General features: G+C 39.7%; 1 pseudogene; it reads left to right on the forward strand.

Annotated features, from left to right (window-relative positions):
• The first annotated feature begins 16,009 nt into the window (after window positions 1–16,009).
• On the forward strand, window positions 16,010–16,891 carry LOC115756300 (annotated as a pseudogene).
• The last annotated feature ends 6,851 nt before the right edge of the window (window positions 16,892–23,742 follow it).

Below are 23,742 nucleotides of genomic sequence, written 5' to 3' on the forward strand. Positions count from 1 at the left end.
TCTAGGGTAACACCAAGTCAAGATCTCATCCCTAGGAACTCGGTCGGGTTTTAGAGGACCGGAAGTCTCACCCTCTTGACGGACATACGATGACTTAAAAAGATGGGGTATCCAGCTATCATTTCCCTCATCGACCCAAACCGTACTCCCGTACCTAATATATATTGTACCCTGCCCTACGGGAAACTCCTTAATGGATGTGTCAATATCCTTGGGGATACCAAAATGCTTAGGCAACATTCTTCAAGGTTTATGATCTAAAAAAGTAAACCCACGATGGGGTGAGATATAATATCAGCAAGTTGAACCTAAACCTAACCTAGGCCATTAGTACGTCCGGACAATTTTTTTTTTTTTTTTAAACAAAGTCCACAATGAAGTAAACAAGTCCAGTATAAAACAAAATAGAAACCAACTGAATCTCAAGGCATTGGCATAACAAGAAATCACAAATTCATTCGGACTTGGCAATCGGACTAAGCTTATATTCTATCAATTTTAACCTTTCTCCATTCCATAACTCATAGATCTAGCTTGGTCCGGGCTCGGACAATTAATGAACACAACCCCAACTAATCGCGGTCTCGGACAATCAATGAACACAACCCGATTTAGTCTCGGACAATTAAACGAACACGGCATACATATAGCATCGGACGAATTAATTGAACACGACTTTCAATGAGAATTATAACTGAAACAAATATAGGACAAACGTGCCCTTGTCGTAACACTTCACAACTTCAAAGCTAACAAGCAATCAAGGTTATCTAACCTTTAACCATCTCAAACCATGATTAATCGATTCGAGTACAACTTTTGCATTCGATTAGAGCATCTATTAGGCCATTCAAAATAGTGAATTCAATCCACGAATCCCAAGCATTCGTTTGAACATCAAGGCCCTCAATTAAACGAAAATTAGTTCATCATGGCCTAATATCTCACACGACGCACCATCCTCATTTCATCACCACTTTGGACTAACATAAGTCAAGCACAAGAGCATGGTCTTCGAGTCAAGGGCAATCAAGCAAACACAACTTTACCAAAGACAGATTTGGGTTTCACAAGTATTGGGCCAAAACAACCCCCAAAATAACATCAATCAAGTCATAGCATGATCTCTTAGTAGCCTAACCTCCTAGTAAGGGTTTAGGAGCAACTTACCATATGATTGGACTAAGGAAAACCACGAAACAAGCGATGCAAGCCTTTCTCTTAATCTGGTCGTCGATGGTGCCGGGAGCGACATCGGTTTTCTAGTAAGTTTCACCCATAATCAACCATGAAAATCCATTATAGTCTAATCTCAAGCTCATACATAAGTTGTTAAACATCTTAACTAGGTCTAGGAGGAGTCTTACCGAAGATTGGAGCCAAAACAAGCCCCCAAAAGCTTAAGTCATTCTCGGACTCAAACTAGTCAGCAATGACCTTTGTTGCTTAAAAAGGCTCTACATGACAAATGACTGGGCGGATATGGACTCACGAATACACGTTGGAAAGCCAAGACGATAAGCTTTCCAACGGTATGTGCCTCGCTGGAATCCGATAACGGAGGACGGAGTTAAGGGCAATACAACGAGACCGGGTTCGAGTTATCTGCATAGAGAGAGAGAGAGAGAGAGAGAGAGAGAGAGAGAGAGAGAGAACGAGCGAGTGAGGGAGATGGAGAGAGAGAGCTGGTCGGCCGAAGAAGATGAAGTGGAGAGAGAAATGTCATTCCATAAAGATCTTCCAAGATCAAGGTAAAAGGATGAGATCTTGGGGACAAGAGTACAAGTCTAGGAAGGCTAGAAAAGGCTAGTTTGTTAAGTCAAAAAGGGCCCCCTACCCCAAATCTCTCTCTTGTCTCATTTCAAATAATTGAATACAACAAAGAACAATATTGCCCCTCCAAGAATTCGGCCAACTAGGGGTTAGGGAGCCCTAATCGCACTTTAATCTAATCCCAAGCGGTTAAGCGCTAAAGAGCGAAATTAAGGAAACGCTAATTTCTAACCCTAATATTAAAATATTATGAACATTTAGGAAAACTTAACAACCTATTAGACCACAACGAGGGGACGTCCAAACTCAACTATTGGAATTCTCGAATCCCAATTCCCAATTTCAAATTCTAATTCACGTCTGAATTCCGTCGATCTTGATTCCGGTTTATCTCAAACTAGCGGGCGGCTCATTAGACATTACGCGTATCGACTTCGTGATTCTCACCACATTTAGGATTACTCAAGTAGCGGCGACTTTGGTTGGCATGTAATTGCAAGGGCTTATCACTAGTTTCGACGGTCACGATCGTCAGAATTCGATTTAGGAAAGGTTCACAAATCATACGTTGGTTAACGGAATCACCTGCGATCCAATCGTATAATGCTAGCAACACATTCCACCATTGCTCTTAGATCAGCCTTTAATGGCCCAAGATAATCCCTCGACAATCTTTATGGTCAAAGCACCATTTCTTATTCGAGTTCCTAAATTCACGTATCGGTTTCCTTGTCATCCTTATCCCTTCGGTTAGTTAACCCATGAGTCATCAATTCGGGTGAGATATAACTGAAATATATCGTTGGACATTTATTCATTTATAAGTCTCGAATTGGGTCGAAATTTAGAATGTCACAATCATCATCTTCATCTTCATCACTATTGTCATGCTCAACATACACCGTCGCTTCCCACCATGTAGATAATGGTAAATAATATCCCTAAGACCATTATCATCCTCCAAGAATCGTAACTAGCCAAACAAGGCCTTCCCAAGAACATAGTAATGCAACTTATCTACTTTGCATCTATAGTAATTGAATATAAGATGCCTTGCTTGCATCGACAAAGATGGTATCTTCAAGCCTACCTTCATATCCTAACTCATTGGTGCCAGTAACAAATTCCCCACCATACCATACAATGATGGCTACAAAATGTTGCTTGTCCCCTATGCTAATACTACAACCAAGGAAGACAAAATTTATTGTGTGTTGGGACCACAATGCAACATCTCTAAGCAATAGACAACAAAGCAAACAAAGACGAAAGGAATTATAACATGCGGGTCCCCACCGAGTAACTTCTATGAACCAATGCACTTGTCGAGGTCCCCACCGATCCTTTTTTATACACAACAGAGACCAAATGCAAGAGACACTCAATTTTTTTTACATAGAGGTCCCTACCAAGTAGAAAATCCCCAATAATTTATCACAAAAGCAACAAAATTCATCTTGAGGCCCCACTGCATCCTATTATTTTGACATTGATGTCCTACCAACCCCAAACAGCGTCCAAATACAAAAAACACCCACTTTTTTTTCACATGGAGGTCCCTACCGAGTAGCAAATCCCCAATAATTTATCACAAATGCCACAAAAGTTATGTTGAGGTCCCGATTGGGCCCTATCTTTTCTACGCAATAGCTTGGGGTACCATCGAGCCCCTTTTTTTGCATCAAGGTCCTACCGAGCCCTACTTTTATGCGCAATTCCCCTAGCGCCCAATCATTCCCTCTCAATCTATCACAGAGATGGAGAAAGCCATACGGGGCCCTAATTTTGCTCTATTTCTGAAAGCCCTCATTTTTCAATTCAATCGGAGCCCCAATTTTCCATTTCCAATGAAATTTGCGAGCAATGGAGGTAGCTACATACCGACGATGGAGTGCAACTGAGTGATACGCCCAGCAACGGCTAGTAACGGCGGCGATGGCTGGCTTGGCAACGAAACTGTGAAGGGGAACCTTGCGAGCGAAATGGAACTGTGAAGTGTGCATGCCCAAATGTTTTGTGATGGAGAAGATGGCTACAAGATGAAGCGACATCGTTTGATGTAAAATTTTCTCTTTTTTTTTTAATCTGCTCATGAAACGACGCTGTTTTTTAATGTCGCGCCACGTCGGATGAAACGGTGTCATTTCTTAATGTCCACATGGATTGGGCATTTCCACTATTTGACAGGTCAGCAATTATTTTTAATTCAAAAAGCCATGTATTTTTTTTTTTTTGCTGGAAATTCTTGCCAGAGGCACCAAAGTAATTCTTTTTTCTCCAAATTGGCACCAAAGTAATCTGTTTGAAACTTTTAGCACCAAAGTGATCTCCGTACATAACTTTTGGCACTAAAATTGTACTTTTTCCAATTTAAAGTACATATGGACAGCGTGTATTCATGGATAGATTGGCGGTCATTTAAGAAGAGGATACTTGGGGTTCTTGTAACTCACAATCAACAGTTCAACAAATATTTACTAAATTTAAATCTAGGAATAATTCCATAATCCTATATGCGGTTACAAGAAGTTGCAATATATCCACTATCTTAAAGGTTATGTCAACTTCGGTACCCTAATGATTGCATGTCTTTGTGGATGTCCCGGCTTTGCTTCTAATCAATAGGTTTGCAAGCTCAAACTTGGTCGAAATCTTGGACAGCTTGTTGTCGATGGCTTCATCGATCAATTTCTAGTCCGATGCGTGGACTCATATTGATAATTTCCACTCTATCTTGATGGTTTCCTTTGCTATCGATAAGATCAACTTGATTTTTGCCTAACTAAATTTCCTTCTTGTTGATTGAGTGTGACATTCTGAAATCCGACTCTTTTGAAGTAATGAAATGTCATCGATGTATTTCGGTGAGTCTCGCTCGGAATTGATCACTCTTGAGTTAACTAACCAAAGGGGAATGGCTAATTGGGAAATTGGTACGTGGACCTAAGAACTTGATCATGGATCGACAATTTGGCCATAAGGGTTGTCGAGGGAAGGTTTAGAACTATTATAGGCCGATCCAAGAACGACTAAGGAACAAATTGCTAACGTTATATAATTGGGTCGCGGGTGATTCCGTTTGACCACAGTATAATTTGTGAACGTTCCTAAACCGTTTCCTGACGATCGCGTCCTTTAGAACTAATGATCGACCCTCGCAATCACATGACAACCAAGGTTGCCATAGCTTGAGTATGATACGAATCATAAGGTCGATACGCGTAACTCCTAAAGAGCCGCCCGTTAGTTTGAGATAAACCGAGTTGCAATCGATTGGGATTAGCCATTAAATTGGACTTTGAACTTGGGCATCGGACTTTTAAGGATCACAATATGAATATTTTGGATGTCGCCTCACCAAAGTCAATTAAGTTTACGGTTCGTCCCAAAATGATTAGAAAAGTGAGATATTGATGGAATTAGAAATTACTCTTTTACCGTTAGATTAGAGCTCATTCCTCAAGTTAGATTAATGGCAAAGTAGTTTTTAGACTTGAGTTGGATTTACAAGATTGCCCCTCTTGTTGTTATTTGCAAAAAGCCAAAAGTTTGAATTATTGATGTGACTCCCTAGACAACTCTCCTTAAAAGCCTCAACCACCTAGTCTACTAAGCCCCCTCAAGTCAAAAGCTTAATCTAAGACAACCCATCACCTCAATCTCTCACTCTTTCTCTTGGCTTTGGGAACAAGCTCTTGAGAAGCAAGAGCTCATTTTCACTCTCCCTTTCTCACCACCATCTCCTTCTTGTTACCTTGTCCATTGGTCATCGGGATGCCTCACCACCACCACCATCGACCACCCTCCTCCGCAAGAGCACCGTGAGCCTTGAACCGCCGTCCGCGAGCCGTTGAGAGCCCCCAAAGCCAAGCCAAAACAACTGCTACCCTTCATTGGAACTGTGGACTTGTAGGGCTGTTCTAAGGAGTTTCTTGAGTGGTTTCAAGGTAAGAAACTCCATATACCTCGCTTAGTATGTTAGACAAGTTGTGGAAGAAGTTTGGAGTGGATTAAGAGGATTTAAGTGGCTGACTTCAAGCGTTTTCCTTGGACTGAATCAGCCCTCAAATCTGCTCCAGATCTGATCGTGAAGTCTTGCCGCCCCTTGGTTGGCTTTTCAAGCTTGAATCTTGTGGTAAGTTACTCTTAAACTTAGTCTAGGACTCTAGGTTACTAATGGATGGTTTAGAATTGGATTGGTAGGATTTTAGGGTAGTTTTGTATGAAGAATGTGTGAAACCCGAGAGACCCGTTAATCCCGTTTTTCAGCGCGCGTCGAAATTGAAATGGCTCGTTCGAGGTCGTCTGGAGTCTGAATTGAGCTCCATTTTCTCCCACACGACCGTAAGATCATGAGAAACATGATTCTGAGTTTAGATTGCTCAAAAAGAAATTAGAAAGATGTCAGTTTTTTTCTGAGAGTAGGTCTAGATATAGAAATCAGTAAGTGGATACCGCCGAGGATGCATGGACGCGGCTAAATTAACTTGTTTGCCCTATATGTGTTTGGTCTTGAGGTGCCCTTGTGGATTGATTACTTATCGTTATTATGTTTGGCTATGGTTTGCCAATGTGAATTGAGCATTTGGAATTGGCTAGCTAAGTACCTTGTATTCGGTCATGAGGGATTGAAATGATCGATTGGCTAAATGGATAAATTGCTCCTAGTATGTTTGACCTTATGATGAGGAACATGAATGAATTGATGTGTTTGGGGCATAGTAGATGAACCATGAGATGTCCTTTGTGATTGTATAATTCATGCTTGCTCGAACAAGTGCTATGGTTAGTTGGCATGGCTTGTGTTGTTTAGGTCATGATTGACCTTGAATTCAAATTTGGCTAAGCGAACGAATTGATTATATATATGAGATCACATAATACCCTGAAGCGTGATACGCGGGGAATTGAATTTATCTTGAGGCGTTAAACGCGAGATAACGACTTGATGCGTGTTTACGCGAGTCTTAATATTTATAATGACTTGATGCGTGATTACGCGAGTCTTAATGCTTAAAATGGCCTAAAGCGTTATGACGCGAGCACTTGGCAATCCGATATCAATGATTGGTATGTGATTGAAATATGCGATAGGAAACACCCTTTATGATTCTGTGATTTGTGAAATGTCCAAGTACGAAGCTCGACCTTAAAGCTGTAAAGCATGACTTGAATTGTGAACTTCTATCTTATGTTTGTAGTGTGCTTTTGTCGTTTTGCTTGCTGAGCAATTGTCCCTTTGAGTAGAATTACATGTTTTAGGAATTGTCTGGAGGTACTACTGGCCTGGTCTAGGTTTAGGAACAACTTGCTGAGATTTATTCTCACCCCGTCATGGGATAACAATTTTCGGGTCCCAAATGATGAAGTCCCATGATCGCCATGGATTGGCTTTTGAAGATGCCCTTTTGAAGTAGATGAACCGTTAACCTTACTTGACTATACTTCTTTTTGTAGTCTTAGAGAGCTATTTTTATATTTAGGGTTGTGTTCGCCCGTATAGCTCTGTAAGGTTAAACTTCATCTACCTTGTTTTATTAAGAGAAGTTGTATTTTGAAAATTATCAAGTAGTAACTTTTGAAGTCAATTTGACGTTTTTAAGAAATGTATGGAGTAAGTTTTAAATCTCTCTTTTACATTCTAGGTCATTGTATTTAATTCTGTTGTATGGAGTGTAGTTCTCGCTTCCGCATGTGCTTATCATTTCATGCTTAAGTTCGTTGCCGTTGGATCCCCGGGAAGTTTATAAACTTACGGCCTGTGCGGGGTGTTGGCGTGCTCGTAAGGTTTGGCGCATGACATTGAGCCAAGTACTTGTCGATTCCAAAAGTTTGTCATTTCTTTTTTTTTGTAAAGGTAAGACATGTATTGAGTAAAGTGCAGATTACAAACAAACCTCCACCGTACACTACCGAAGTGTCGCTAACAGCGTAAGCGTAGCTCGGGTAGAAAAGGTGTAACTAAACAAAAACCACAGAGAGGCCAGCAACTAGACCAAGCTGTGGAACTATAGAAGGACCTGTACAAGATTAACGCACCATGTAAGGAGCGATGCAAGATAAAGCAGACCAAACACGACGGTCCAAAATGAAAATGGGAAGGTCAAACCTCCACCAAAATCAATCAAAACTCATCGAGGAGATGTCCCAAGAAATTTGCATTCTTCGGTTTCTGGGGGTGTCGTCAACAAGTGTCACACCTCGCGTCCTTGTGAGCACGTGAACATCCCTTGGGTCACCATTTTAATCTCGAATAATTCCCAAGAACAATTGACGAACAATAAGTACGCGAGATGTAATACACATGCAGAAGATGATAAATAATAAACCTCATACAATAAAATAAGAGGACTCAGAAGGCATAAACAACCACACACACTTAATCATCACATAGCATAATACTTAATTTTACACATAGGTATAAAAACACAAAATACATTAGTGGGTCCGGACTAAGGCGATACATGACATCAAAAGAAGACAACGACTATCCCTAGTCAAACTCCCCCGTATCTAAGAGGGTACCAAAAGGTGGATGTCTAAACTACATCTAAGGGTTCGACTCGTCATCAGTAGAGTCGTCAATAGAGGGAGCGCACATAGGACAAACGCTCATCTCATGAAAATCCTCAACCTATTCGGTTTCCAACTCATCGACCTCCTCGGGCTCCAATTCCTCGAGATCCTCAAGCTCTAGCTCCTCGGCCTCCACGGGCTCTATCTCGGCCTCTAACTTATGGTCTAGTTAGTCGGCATCCATAGGGTCCTCTATGGCGGCTCCCGGCTCCTCAAGTCCTCTGTCCATATCAAGATGTCCGACTACGGGAATCTCTAGTCCAGGTATCGGCTCGACTACAAGCTCCGCCTCGATAGCTCCTACGGCGGAGGCATCGGGTCCCATGAGTCCGACGGCTTTGAGTACATCGTCAAGAATGACCTCATCCCTAAGGGGTCCAAAATATGTGGCTCTGTCTCTATATGTCCACGACACAAAGGTAAAGAGTTTCCAATGCTTGCCTCCGTCATCGACCCGGAAAGTACTTGCTCTCCGACAATATGTCTGATTCGGTCCTACTCGGTACTCAGTAATGACAGGCTCAAACTCCTTCGGGAACCCAAAAATCTTCGGCATCTTAACAAGTCAAGGTTTAGGGTCCGGGGAAAAAAAAAAATGGATCCCGCGATGGAGTGAAATTTACATCTCAGTGAATCAAACCCAACCATAACCTAGTCCATTATTACCTCCGAACAATTCTAATCATGCCAAGCGAGGTAATGCAACACATGTGATGAACAAGGCAATTATCATGGCAAATACAATAACGGAGCATGGCATGGCACTCAAGCGTTTTAACTTCAATTCAAGTCAAACACAATTCATAATTAAGGCAAAGCTTCGTACTAAGGTATACCAATAAACAATTTGGGCATTACAAGCCCATTCGTTCAACTGTCTTGATTTCACATATTAAAGCGAAATGATTCGGTCAAATATCGACTCTCGACCCTTCAACTCCTTCGAGATGATTCGGTCGATATAAGATTCTCGCGTCCAAACCTCGAGATGATTCGGTCAATGTAGTGACTCTCAACTCTCCAACTTCTCGAGATGATTCGATCGACTACAAGACTCTCGAGCTGCAAGACCTCATCAAGTCAATCGGGATCAAATACCCTCAACGCAATACATTGGCCATTTAATCATGTTTTTCCCTTAATGGTCGAACACACACAAGTCACTAGCCAAACAACCATTCGATTCACAATCACTAATTCGCGCCGCACACAACTAGTACACATTCAAGTCGATTGGTTTATTTAACCTCATTACGAAACAAGCAAGATATTTTTGGTTCATAGAAGTTCATGGTGCTCTAAATGCCAATTTACGCCATTACCACTTTTAATCCAAAATCAAACATTACAAACTCAAGCTTCAATCGAGGCAAGCCTACACATATTAAGCATCAACTCGGCCTTAGCATATCACGCATAACCGACCACATTTCATCACGTAAGGACCATTGAACCAACACACAAGCTCGAGCACAAGTTCATCATATCCATCCCCCAAAAATCAGATTTTTGGCACCATCAAATCCTCCATAAAAACAGCCCACAATCTCTAGTTAAACTAATCCTAAATGAACTCTAGTAACCTAACGTACTAGGGAAAGGTTAGGAACAACTCACCGAAGCTTGAGCTAGCCAAAATCAGTCCAAAGAGGGCAGCAAGGCTTGTGGTTCGACTTGGTCCGACGGTGGGCAAATTCGGTTCTAGGGAGAGCATGCCGAAGTCAGTCAACAAAACCCACTAAAATTCATCTTCAACCTTAAATACATGTTGCCCCATGTCTAAATTAGGTTCAAGGAGTGTCTTACCAAAGAATAAAGCCAAGACAAGCTCCCAAATAGCCTAAAATCTCTTCGAGTTCGAACCAGATCTGGGTAGTGACCTTTGTTGCTTGAAGAGGCTCTACAGGACAAACGGTTAAGCGAATTTGGGCGTGTAATATATCATTAGAATGGCAAGAGAGAGAGCTTTCCAATGAGTGGTGGTTCGCCAGAATCGGACAACAGACGACGGAGATATGGCCGAAACAATGGGCAGCGACGGGACCGGTCCGACAGGTAGCGAAAGGAAAAAAAAAGAAATGAGGGAGAGAGAAATCTTGGTCGGCCAAAGGAGGGAAAATGGAGGGGAGGAGTGAAGTGTTCCAAGGCCTTCTTCATGTTAAGAGAGTGTGTAAAGAGTGAGTGGGAGTTGGTCTTGGGATTTTATGACATGTGATGGATTTGATTGAATGAAAGACACTTGAAATGGTTAGTTGATATGAATAGTGATAGTGGTTGAAGGGGTTCCAATCTTGGTCAACTCTTGTCATCTTTTGTCTTTTGCTCATAAAATCTCAAGCTTGTATGGCCATTGAATAACATGAATAGTAAGAATGGATGGTAATTGTTATTGTTGTACTTTGATGGACAACTAGATTGCATTGGGAAAGACAAAGTTGAATGATAAGGGGGTTGACTTGTAAGAGGAAATCTAGTCTTGTCATCTTTTCCAAAAAGTCAAGAGCACATGGGGAAATGATCTTCCTCACTTTTCGGCCATTAGGGGTTAGGGGTAAAATCGTCATTGTACACTTCCAATTAAATTTGCATCTTTCCAGATTCTTCGAAACGACCCCTAGTCTAATTCACCCCGACGAGACGACGTCCAATTTATTTTACGTTGGGATTCTCGAATTTTCAACGACCGATTCCAAAGTCCAATTAATGCTCGAACTCAATCGATTTTCGATTTCGGAGCGTCTCAAACTAACGGGCGGCTTTTTGGGAGTAATGCTTATCGACCCGTGAAAATGTCACGTTTAAAAGTTATTCGATCCATGGCGACCTTGGTTGTCATGTAATTGCGAGGATCAATCGCTAGCTCCAAAGGACGCGATCATCGGGAATTGGTTCAGGTTAAATTCGTAAATTATACAATGGTCATACAGAATCCCGTGTACCAATTGCATAACGCCAGCAAACCGTTCTAAGACCAATTTCAGATCAGCCTGTAATGGTTCAAGATATTCCCTCGGCAATCCTTATGGTCAAAGAACTATCCAACATCGGGCTCTTTAGTCCACGTATATAATCCCGATTAGCCTTTCCCCTTCGGTTAGTTAACTCATAGTGATCGGATCCGAGCGAGATTTAGCTGAAATACATCGATAGATACTTCTTTCATTTATAAGCTTCGAAATGGGGTCGAAATTCAGAATGTCACAACACGCCTAAAGGTAGCAGCCTTATCCTTAACCACCTTCTGAAGATGTTCCTTGATGGCAGTAAAATTGAGTTGCTTGTTGCGGAAAAGGATGTGATTCCGTTCCGTCCAAATCATGTGGCAAAGAGTGCCAAAGGAGAATCTTGCAATGCATTGGTGAAAAAGGTGGCCCCGAATGTGTTTCATCACCCACCTAAGGTTGTCTTGCTAAGAAGCATTATGCCAAGCGAAGTTGCACTCAGCCGACCAAAACAGAGCAAGGGCAATTGTAATGCGACAATCGAAGAATAAATGATCAACAGAATCATGTCATCAATCATCCAACAAATTTGTTTTGAAAACAACGCAATTAATAATGTTATGGCTTCCTAAATGGTGTCAATTGCTATATCTTTGGTTTACTAATTCTTCTCTACTTGGAGTTACTTGGCCTTCATATAATTTAATTAAGCCATCTTTCAAAAGCAAGTCGGAAGATATTATCCACAAAACAAGTAAACCCGAACTATGAATAAATTAACATGCTCGACAATCAATTGTTCATCTTATCTAATGAAACTGGTAAAATCAAAAAAATTTAGAACCCTTAGAAAAAAGGCTGATTATCGACCCATTTACGATAAGCTTTCCTATAAACAGGCTTAATAACTTCCCCATTTAAACCCAATTCTTATCGAACCTCTTTCGTAAATTGGGCTACATGGAAGGGTAGGTTAAATTTGGCCATCTTTCCCCGTACGCGAATATACCGGTCTTTCTGAATTACATATGTTGACGTTAAACTATAAGTTAGGCCTAACATGGACATTTGCATTTTGAGGTTCTACAACAAATGCTGGCCTCACATTGTCCACTTCTGGCATCCGACCAATCTGTCAACTAGTCCGGATTGCCAACTTACTACTACCGACATGATTATTTTGACCAACGTTTACATTGTTTTGGCCTTAATTTGAGGATTCATGCCTCTGCAAGATTCTAATAGAGGACTTGCTTGATCTGACATTATTATATAAAGGACTTGGAACATACCCCGGTGCCATAGAGTTCCCCCCGCAATGGTTAGTCGGAAGATCCTAACCTTGACAGGTCATCGCTTATAGCATTGATAGTCATTGGCTTGATCACATTGGACATGTGACCTGCAATGTAATTAGCCATCTCACCTTGCTATTTCTTGAGAAACCTCCTCATAGTTGCCGTTACATTGAAATTTTGTGCCATCTCCCTTAAATGTTCTTTATTAAGATGGATGGGAAAACTATTTTCCTCGCATCGGCCTTCTTTCGCCGCTCCGTTAGCATATGAAGATTCGGAAGTTGCAACAACATCATCTATAGTTGTCGTACTAGACTGTTGTTGCTAGCAACATTGTTTATCTCTTGCTGGTTTCCAGTTCTCGCTGTGAAAGCTTCCTTGGATCATCAAATGTGTCCCACTAGGCGTATCCAAGAAGATGTTTTCACCAAAAGGTTGATGCAACCCTCCCAACATAGGGTTATCTATGAAGTTCAACCTAACTGGGAGTTGTCACTAACTTATTGAGATCGGCTAGGAGCCAAATGAAGCATGGGAGATACCTCACTTTTGTGCATACAGAACTCTAAGACCGAGAACATTCATTATCCTAATTCTATAAATAGTGCCTTTTTCGGTACCCATGCTTCATTGTATTGTCGCCTAAGTGATTCACACGATCCTTATGCATTTTATGACTCAATGCCACTAAACATTGATAATGTATGAGCACGCGAAAAAAAAAAAAGTAGACAATGATAATTGACGATCCGTATTTCAAGAATAACATGGGGAAGTAAATTTAATGGAGTGACAAACAAAGAACGTACATTGCCTCGTTATCAAACTCTAGGATAGCAAACCCCTTGAGCTAAGTTTGAGTTAAACCAATTTTTCATCTAAACTAAACTTGTGAAAGGCATTTGCCAAAATGTCCGAACTACATATAGTAACTAAAAGAAACTGAAATAAAATTAATGCTAAAATCTAACAACTAAACAAGACCTATTTTTCTAACCTTTTCCTATTTTTTATTTTAATATTTTTCTTCTTTATTTTATTCTGAAAATGGGGTCTCGGGCTGAGCCCTTAGGCCGGGTCGGAATGTGGGTTGTTGACTCTCGGGCCGAGGCTAGGGACACAAATGGGCTCTTGCACCGGGCTCTCTCAATTGAACTCCTAAACCTAAGTCACTTGAAAATCAAACTCAGCCCAAACCAACAAAGTCAAACCCAATAGAAGCCCACTACACTAAAAGCACTTAGGCCATTTTCTCATATAACCAATGTTGAGCCCATTTTCAATCATCACCTCGTTCTTTTTCCTTTTTTGAATGCATCTTCACTAAATCTCCACCATCGTTTGCCTCAAATCACCAAACCACACTACTGTCAGCCACCACCTTGAATCGCCGGTTGCAACTGACACTTCAAACATTCACAGCGCACCAGTAATGGAAATAGACAGAAGAAAACCAACGTGGACACCTCAAAGGATCAACACCCAGTCTAGTAATCGGAATCCATTTGCTCTCCGGTAACAGACACCGATGACCGCATTGTTATGTAAAACAAAGAACAATTGTTGTTTATACACTTTGATTAAACAGGAATCTTCTTAAGTAAATGGACTATGTTAGGGTTTTAATATTTTTCCTCTTCCTAGTTGGAATGGGATCATATTGTTTCCTAGTTGTATTAGGATATATTGGGTTTCCTACTTTGACTTGTAGTAGAACTTTAGAGAGTCTTGTATATGGTTGTAATTCTTTCTTTTGAATATAGTTGATGAACATTTAAATTTGGCAATTCTTTGCTTTTGGATTGTGTGATGCAATGCTTCTCTTGGTGCGACGCTTGGAAAGCTTTAGGTGTGAAGCCAAAAGATATATTCTTTGTTGTGAGTCATGTCTACATCGAGGAAAAATTATCAAAAAAATCCTAAATATATAGCAATTGTGTCAATTCAGTCTTAGACCTTTTGCATTTGTGTCAATTTAGTCATTCCGACTCACTTTAGTCAGGTGGCGCTAAATTAGCAATTTTTAATAATATTGTAACATTTTTTTGAATTATTCTTTTTTCTTTTTCTTTTTTTTCCTTCTTCTTCCTTCAGCGGGTCGTCGGATTGGCCATTGGCTAGAGGCGAGAGTTGGCGAGGTCAAGCTTTGCCATATCTAGCGGGGTTTGACCTCGCCATGGCTAGGTTATCTAGCTAGCCCTCGCCTCCGGCCTATCACCAATTTCGATGATCGGCTAGAAGAAGAAGATGAAGAAAAGATAAATAAATAAATCGAAAAATATTAAAATAGTATTAAAAATCAACGCATCAACGCGGGCGGCATCAAAGTTAGCCGGAAGGACTAAATTGGTACAAACACAAAAGTTTAGAAATGAAATGGCACAATTGTAATAGTTTTAAGACTTTTTTGATAATTTTTCCTCTATATCACTAAGCACGTTGGACTACAATAGTTGATGAAGAGATGACAGCTAGCTATGGTGTTTTTTTTTTTTTTTTTCCATAAAACTGTGGCATGGAGGTCATGAGTGGTGTTGGAAATTCCAAGGATGATGTCCGTTTGGTGATTACTATGACATCATGTAGGGTACATATGTTATGTTCGCTCACCGATGTCTATTTATCATGTAGTTGTAGAAATAGCAAATATTAGATCGAATTGTAAACTGAAAAGAATGATTTGTACAATTTAGACCTTTCATCACCACTTTGTAGAAAATTATTCGGTATGAGAATGTTAAATGCCTCTGACACGATTGGCGAAATAGAATGCATGTCCTCATCTACAATGTGCAAGAGTGACTTCAGCTTGAGACCTGACTTTAGATATTTCTGTCTTCACTATGAATGCCTCGGCTGTTCTTCTTCCCTACTTTCAGTTTAATTCTGATGATTCGTTGGTTGTACTCAGGAGAGTTCTCATGCCCACCGTGTTTGTTGTATCTCACACGCCAAGTGCTCGGCAAATTGCACTCTTTTTCTGTTTGTACACTTCTGTAGTTGCTGCAACTTTGGAATCGACTATGCTGTAACACTGAACTTGCGGGAGAGATGTTCATGTGATAGAAAAGGAAGATGCATGTGAAACATTCTTTGAACCCAACATACTGTGAAAAACATTCTTTGACATCTCATAGCACCTCTGTTGTCTTGTCCATTTGTAGTGTTCTTTCATCCCGGGTCACACCACATTCTTTGAAATGCGACTTCTTTGTTGTTGGCTCTGTAACAGGGCCTGAAAAGCAGTTTTGGTTGGATGGACAACATGATCACGAGGCATATTCACACGCCGTGCTCGTCACAATTGCGCAAAGATAGTGTTGTGTAGAAGTGGGCTTCTGGTCCGGCAATTTCTTTTCTTCATACTGACGTGCTAAAGGGGGACAATATGGTAGCATAAGAGAGGTATGGAAGTGTTTGATGCCCCATTGCCACTATCAAGATCCAAGGATTTCGCATATGGCACCGAAGTTAATTGAGTCAGCCCTTCAGTCTGGTGTAGTTAAATTTGCAGTTAATGGAATTCACAAGAAAGACTGGCATCTGGTGAAGCAGATGAACGAGGATTATCCTTGTGCCATCCCGAACTTTGGACTCCACCCGTGGTTTGTTGCAGATAGAAGCCCTAATTGGTTCCAGACATGAAGAGAATTTTTTGAGGCAACTCCTGCTGTGGCGCCGGGAATGATGGGTTTTGACAAAGGGTCTCATGGAAGGAAGATAGATTTCAATGATCAGGACAAAGTGCTCCAGAAACTGCTCAAACTCACGAAAGAGTTGAATAAGCTGGCATCGATCCACTATGTCCGTGCATTTGGCGATCTTCTTCGGATATTGAAACAGACGGGGCCTTTTCCTGCTGGTGTCATTCTCCACTCCTGTTTAGGTTCAGCTGAAATGGTTTCTCAGTTGGTCGAAGTAGAAGCTTATTTTTCGTTCTCAGGATTTCTCAAGTCAATGAAACAGCAGAAGGCAAAGAAGACGTTGAACACAATTCATGTTGATAGAATCTCATTAAAAACAGTCGTACCTGGTGCGTTGCCAATGAACCCCACATTTGTCGTCGATGACGATGCCCGTTCTAGCATGAGTCACACCGATGAAAGAACCTCCAAGTCTACGTCTCTGACTGAATCTATGAATCATCCGGCAAACATTTGTGCGGTTCTTAATTATGTCACATCTTTGTTAGACATGCCTCCAGAAGATCTTGCAGAGCTCAGCTGTAAAAATGCGGCCCGGTTGTTCTCTTATGAAGGTTCAAAGATACTATTGGACAAGTTATGGTTAATTGATTGGTGAGTTAGCCGCCATAATTGCCCTTGATTGAATTCAGTTAGTGTTCTTGTATCTAAATATAGATTATCCACGGTAGTTTAATAACGATTATGATTAAGACAATGTTCTCTTTGCTTCTCCGTGCTTTACATTTTTTTGCCGTTTCTGACTGGCTGAGTGATGTAGTGCGTTAAGCAGTTCAAGTTAGTGTATGCTGACGTTTCTCTCTGAGTATTCAATGGAAAATGCCGGTTTTGGAAGGATTCATGCGTGAAAAAATGGATTTTATACTAGAGTTTGCGACTGAAATCCGAGAAGCTCTTAAGGTTAGTTCAGCATTAAATTAAATCGGGATTAGGACACGGAAATTTAATCGCTTTCTGGTTGTGTTCTGGTTTGACAAACTTGTAAGTGAAATAATGGAATGATCTTATTATTATGGGCCTCGCCCTTGGATCTGTGAGCAGCAGTTCCTTCAGAAGAAGTGGCTGCTGATATCCACTGGAGAATGTTGTAAACACTAAACAGTAGACTGCAGTCATGTGAAATTCCTCAATCGACAGTTTTTGTAATCGTCGAGACACGGGTATTTCTTAAAGTGAAAATAAGTTGTGAATGTTGCACAGTTGAAATGTTTCTGTTTGGATAGGCTTTGCAAATGTTGGTGATGAAGTCCTTCAAGTCTGCCTGTACTAGCGTGTGTAGTTCATCCATATCTGAAGAAGAGGAGCCTAGTGTGGCAGCAATGTAACGGCAGATGAGCGATATCAGATGCTGCTGTCGACAAGCAAAGGCCTCTCTTTAGATGGGGGTCTTGCGGATGCGGCGAGATCTCCTTGTGCTGGCGGGCCATGCGCTCGACCAACTTGCATTCTTACTCTTAGTATTCCAACAGCATTAACCGTAGGAACATTTGCTCCGCCCTTCGACTAGGCGGAGAAATACGGAGGAACATCATTTGAAGTGGTTGGAGTGTGCATATTGAGGGCATGTCTGGTTTGTGCTTGGGATCATACTGGGAGCACCTTAGCCGTTCGGCCTCCATGCACCTACTAGGCATAGGACTTGTCGCCGAATGCCGCCATTTGAATGAAGTCGATCAAGCTTAGCCTTAAGTGGCTTCTTGGTTCAAGCACAAGGAACAAACAGTTATAAAATAGTTAAATACTAAATAATGTCTTCGTATGACAGTTTAAACTTTTAAAACAGCTGACAACGATCTCATAAAATTTCACGTACTATCGGAGCGAGATGTCTTAAGTTCACGTCATTTAAGGCCTCGTTGGCTTTCTCAATTAAATATTTCCACGCTTAGTACTGAATAAAAGAATGAGATTAAGTGTGAGGGAGAGTGATAGAATAATTAAATATTAAATTACACTTTTATCTAATAGTTAAGCTTTCCGCCATTGGCATGCTTCGATAGGTTGCAACTACAATTAAGACCTCAACGCCACACACTTTCATTTCTCTAACCGCGGGCAAATCTATCGACTTACCAGCAAAGTTACGATTGGTTACATATTTATTAACTCAACCAATTTGTAGTTTTCTTATACACGTTTATCGAGATAGTCAGCAGTTCGATTCTAAACCTATTATATAGACGCCAATTCCTTCTTAAATTTTTCAATTTTGCGAATAAATAGTCCTAACACGGTTGATAAATGTTCTAAATTGTCGCACTTTTACCTCCCATACTCTACCACTGTCCTCTTTGAGAAAACATTCGTTTTCTTATCTAACTTGTTGCGCTTGATCTCAAAGTGGACGAGGCTAGGAGTGGGGGTTAACTTCCACTGTTGCTCTTATGGTCACCGGTCGAGTTCTACTAACATCATCTCAGCTGTCCAACATTGGTCTAAATAACGTTGTTGCTCAGCTCAGTGTTCGGCTCATAAACGTCACTTGCCGGCATTTATCGCCCGTTAACCAATTTTGACTTTCTATGCGCTTTTGTTTTATCTTTAAAACCCAGTGCCTGGTCGGCGAAGAAGCTTCACAAGTTGACAGTGTCCTTTTCTAGGTTGAGCTACGGCAGCAAGCGAAGCCCCGAAAAAGATCCAATTATGCGTGACCCGTCGACAGTGACATTGATCCCAATGCAATTGTCAATTCGTCCCCCCAATCTGTACGCGCGACTGCTCGAAAGTTCTTATCGTTTTGACATATGCAACCTCTCATAACCTCGGTTCAGCTGGCCACAAGGAAAAAACAGGCTCTCCATCATCTTTTTTTTTTTTTTTTCCTCCCGCCTGAAATATCTCCCCTTCTTTGGTGGGGAAAGTTGTCGGATCGGTCCTAAACTTATTGTACAGTTATCAATTCACTTTTATGACGTGGCGGTTTTGCCATTGTTGGCCGCCGTGCATGGCACACTGCCACGTAGATGATTTTCATTTTAAAATTAGCCGAGTGGGCTACATTAGAGTTTCACGTAAAGATCTAGAATTCAGTTGGCAAAATTGAAAAAGTCATGACAAAATTGATAGCTGAATAATAAGTTTATGACTGAATAAAATCAATTAGCCTTAGTAAAATCAAAGAGCGTGTTTTCGTGTAGGGTCTTGATAAAAAGTGGCACTTTATATTTCCTAAGTAAATTGTTTAAATCCCCAATCCAAGTTTGCCGCCACCACCCTTGCCGCCTTGGACTGACTGGTCGACACTAACAATGCCACTTGTTGCCGTCTCGTGCTGCCTCAACCCCCTTCCGTTTTCCCAAAGTTGATCCCTTGCTTGTTGCGCGCCTCGACCTCGACCTCGAGCGCCCATGGCCGCGAACCCATATCGTATCATAGCAGTCGGCCTAGATATGGTCCTATTGGCCACCAGATTTTGTGGTTGTGGCCGAGATCCCAAAGCTGAAGCGGCCATGGAACTTTCACCCGATTGCTATAAGGCACGTCGGACTCAATGCATCAATTATTTCATGCATAGATAGCGGCAAACAAGACTAAGTTATCACTAAACTAATCAACAAATTAATCAATAAATTAATCGTAGGGTTTGCTTAACAAACGTGAAGGGAAATCTAGTGATTGGTTGTCCATTACCTTGGAGGCCATTCGTCTTCACAATTATCGACGACTGAGGAAGTCATTATCATTTATAATCGAAATTCTACGTCGTTATCTACTATTTTAGAACACTTTCGGAATTGTATTTATAGAAATTAAACAAAGATCAATCGATGTAGAACATGCTTGCGCTCACGGAGTTTGCAACTTGGTGTATTTAACCACTAGAATCATACTTCAGTGGGAACGGGCGTCTAATTGGGGTTTCCATATACAGAAACCACCCCCCGCCGCCCCAACGCCCCCCAAAAAAAAAAACACTAGGGCATCAATATGAAATTGCTACCCTAAATCTGTCCTAGATTTCCCTTATCAATGCTAAAATTCGTATTATATATGTTAATATTTTTTTAATGCACATACTATGATTTATGTCTCTAAAGCTTAATTAATGCAAGCATCAACTGGCAAAGTTTCATCATAGATGGATATGTTAAGGCATAGGACTCATGAGGTAGCCCTCCTTTTGTTCGTTGTGAGTTTTCTAACGGGAAAATTGTCGAGAAAGTCCTAAACTTATTACATTTTTGTCAATTCAGTCATAAACCTTTTAATTTTATCAATTCAGTACTAAACATTTTTCTTTTATGCCAATTCGGTTCTAAACTTTTTTTTTTCGTGCCAATTCCACCTTAAACCTTTTGTATTTATGTTAATTCAGTCTATCCAACGAACTTTGGTCGGTCAACACCGATATGGATAACGGGCGGCGCTGACATGGATAATTTTTAATAACATTTTAATATTTTTTATTTTATTTCATTTTTTCTTTTCTTTTTCTTTCATTTTTTTTCCTTTCTTCTACCTCTAGTCTCGCCATTAGAAAAAAATTAAAAATGTATTAAAAATTATCCATATCAGCACCGGCTTGCATCCGTGTTAGCATCGACCGGCCAAAGTTGGTTGGATGGAATGAATTGATACAAATGCAACAAATTTAGGACAGAATTATCATAAATACAAAAGGTTTAGGAATGAATTGGCAAAATTAAAAAATTTAGGACTGAATTGGCAAAAATACAATAGATTTATGACTTTTTTTGACAAGTTTTTGGCTTTCTAACAATAGCCACTAAAGGCCATCCAAAAAAGTTATTCTTATTAGAATCATATTTTCCGATTCTGTTTCATAGATAATTTTTAGAGAATCGGAATGTATTTGATAATCGCACAAAATTTCTATTCCCCGAATAGAATTTTATTTGGTAATTGCACAAAAAAATTTGTTCCAAGGAACAACTAGGTGGTGAGAATTTTTTTTTTAAATCTTTTTGAAATTTTTTTAACTTTTGTAATTTTAAAAAAAAATTAGCTCTTTTAATTTCCCCCTTTTTATATTTTTTTGTTGAATTTTCATTTTTTTTATTTTTGCATATTTTATTTTTAAATTTTTTCAATTCCCCCCTTTTAAAAATTTTAACTTTTTTTGTTAAATTTTGATGCTTATTTTTAAATTTAATTTTTAAAATATTTTATTTAAAAAAAATTAGTTGTTAGTAAATTTTCAAATTCGATTTTAAGTTTTTTTAAAGTTCAGAAGTGACTTAATCTTTTTTTAAAAATTGAGACTTTATTCTTTTTTGTGATACTCAAAAATGATTCTTTTTTCCATAATCAAAATTTTTTTTTTTTATTTTTGCTCCAAAACTGCTTTTCGGGAATAGAATCGAATTATAATCATTTACATTACCAAATATTTTTCTCATCATTTTTTGTTCCAAGAAATATAATCAGAGAATTAGAATCGTTGTTAAACATGCCTTAATTAAATTTACATGATGTAATTTCATCTCTCGACTTTTATGGCATGAATCGGTTGGAACGTCTAAAAGGGTCACAAACCGGTCTCAACTAGATACCCCAAAATATTTAAAAAGCAAAACATCTCTAGGACACTTGAACCGCCGTCAAATGGCGTATTGGGGAATACATATGCAGAAGCGTGGAAAACATTAGGCAGAAGACAACCTTTTTTATCACGATAATAAATTTAATACGACCTTTCAAATGTATCAAAAAAGCACCACATTTTTACTACTGTGCCAAAGTTCAACACGAACTTTCAAATGCACAACTAGTGTTGACTAATATTACCACATTCTCAACTCTCCCGAATGTAGTCCACTTTCATCTTAGCCCCTATTTATTTAGCAGAAAATAACTTCTAGAAAAAAGTTTTTCGAATTTTTCAGCTTTTGGTTCGCGGAAAATAAGCTAGTCTTGACTTAGAAAAGACTCCTTCAAAAGTGAAAAAAAATATTTTCTTCTTTTTGAGAAAATAAAAATATTTTTCCTCATCTTTGCTCCCTCAATTCCTTTACATTCATTTTCTATACTATTTTTATTTTTTTATTTTATTTTTTATTCTTTATTCTTTTCTTTTCTTTTCTCCTTCTTCCTCCTTCCTCTGCCTGCGGCTCCTTCCTCCTTCTTCCTCCGCCGAACGAGGAACTCTGCGACGATCGATAGCTTGGAGATCAACCATGACGCTAGTTGGCGGACTCGAGGCTCGGCTGGTCCTGGCCTATCCCGGCAAGCTACGGCCTCGCCTTCAAGGCATGCCTTGAACTCACCAATTGTGGCAAGGCTGAGGTTGGAGAGGCTCGGCCACTAGAATCTGGCAAGGATCGGTGGTCGATCGTTGACCGCCGGCCGTGGTCGTGGCCGGGCTCCAAATTTGAGAGATGACTCCTCCAGGTGGTGGCCATAAAAAAGCTCTCTTCTCTGCATGCTCAAGAAGAAGAAGAAGAAGAAGAAGAAGAAGATGATGATGATGATGATGATGATGATGATGATGGATGGAAGAGGGAGATGAGTGATTAGTGCAATGGCCAATCGAAGAAGAAAGGAAAAAGAAAACAAAAAAATAAAAATAAAAGATGAAAAGATGAAATAAAATAATTTAAAAATGTTTTAAAAAATAAAAATATTTATTGAAAGGTGTGTACAACGAAAATTGCTTTTCCCTACTAAACGGCGGAAAATATTTTCCAGTTCATTTTTAGGTTTCAGCTAAACACCAAAAAATATCTCATTTCTTGAAAAACGACTTTTTGAAAAATATTTTCCAAAAACGCAACATTTTTGCAAAACAAATGAATCCTTAGCTTTCCTCTCATTTTTTTTTAAATTTGTGGATTTCTCTATACTCATTTTAAAGTTTAAATATGAAATAACATTTTTTTTTCAAACTAATACCAAGCAACCCTCGCCTCGGATCGGAGCGAGAGTGGATGTGTGGTGCCTGACAAGAGTTGCGTTCGTTGTTCCAATCAACCTTAACTTTATGCCAACATCTTTTCCTATTTTTAATGAAACTACCACATATATATGAGAAGAAAAAAAATTATAATTTAGGTAGTCGATAGAAGGAAAAAGAAAATCATGACTGCTATAAAGCAAATTCAGAGATGTATAATCTCTTCACTGATAATGTCCTTTTTTATCGCCAGAAAGCAATAAAGATAAAGTTACAAGCAAGACAAGAAAAGCTGAACAGAAAGTAGAGAGATTTTGGGAAGATTCTCACACGACACCTTCGGGAGTTTCAAGGTTAAAAGGCGTGATAAATAGAAAACAACTTGACTCCATCAACGGCAAGAGCATGCCATGGTCACACTTTAATCATTCCAACAATATTTCTTTCCCATTTTCTTTTATGTATAATTATTGGCTTCATCTTGCGTTACCACAATCAATTTTAATTCATTGTTCAAATTAACATATTGCTAGACCCAAAAAAAAGGTTGAAAATAAAAAGTTCTTTCATATTTCACAAAAAATCATTCTAATTGC

Source organism: Rhodamnia argentea, chromosome 11 (assembly GCF_020921035.1).
Source record: "Rhodamnia argentea isolate NSW1041297 chromosome 11, ASM2092103v1, whole genome shotgun sequence".
NCBI lineage: Eukaryota > Viridiplantae > Streptophyta > Magnoliopsida > Myrtales > Myrtaceae > Rhodamnia > Rhodamnia argentea.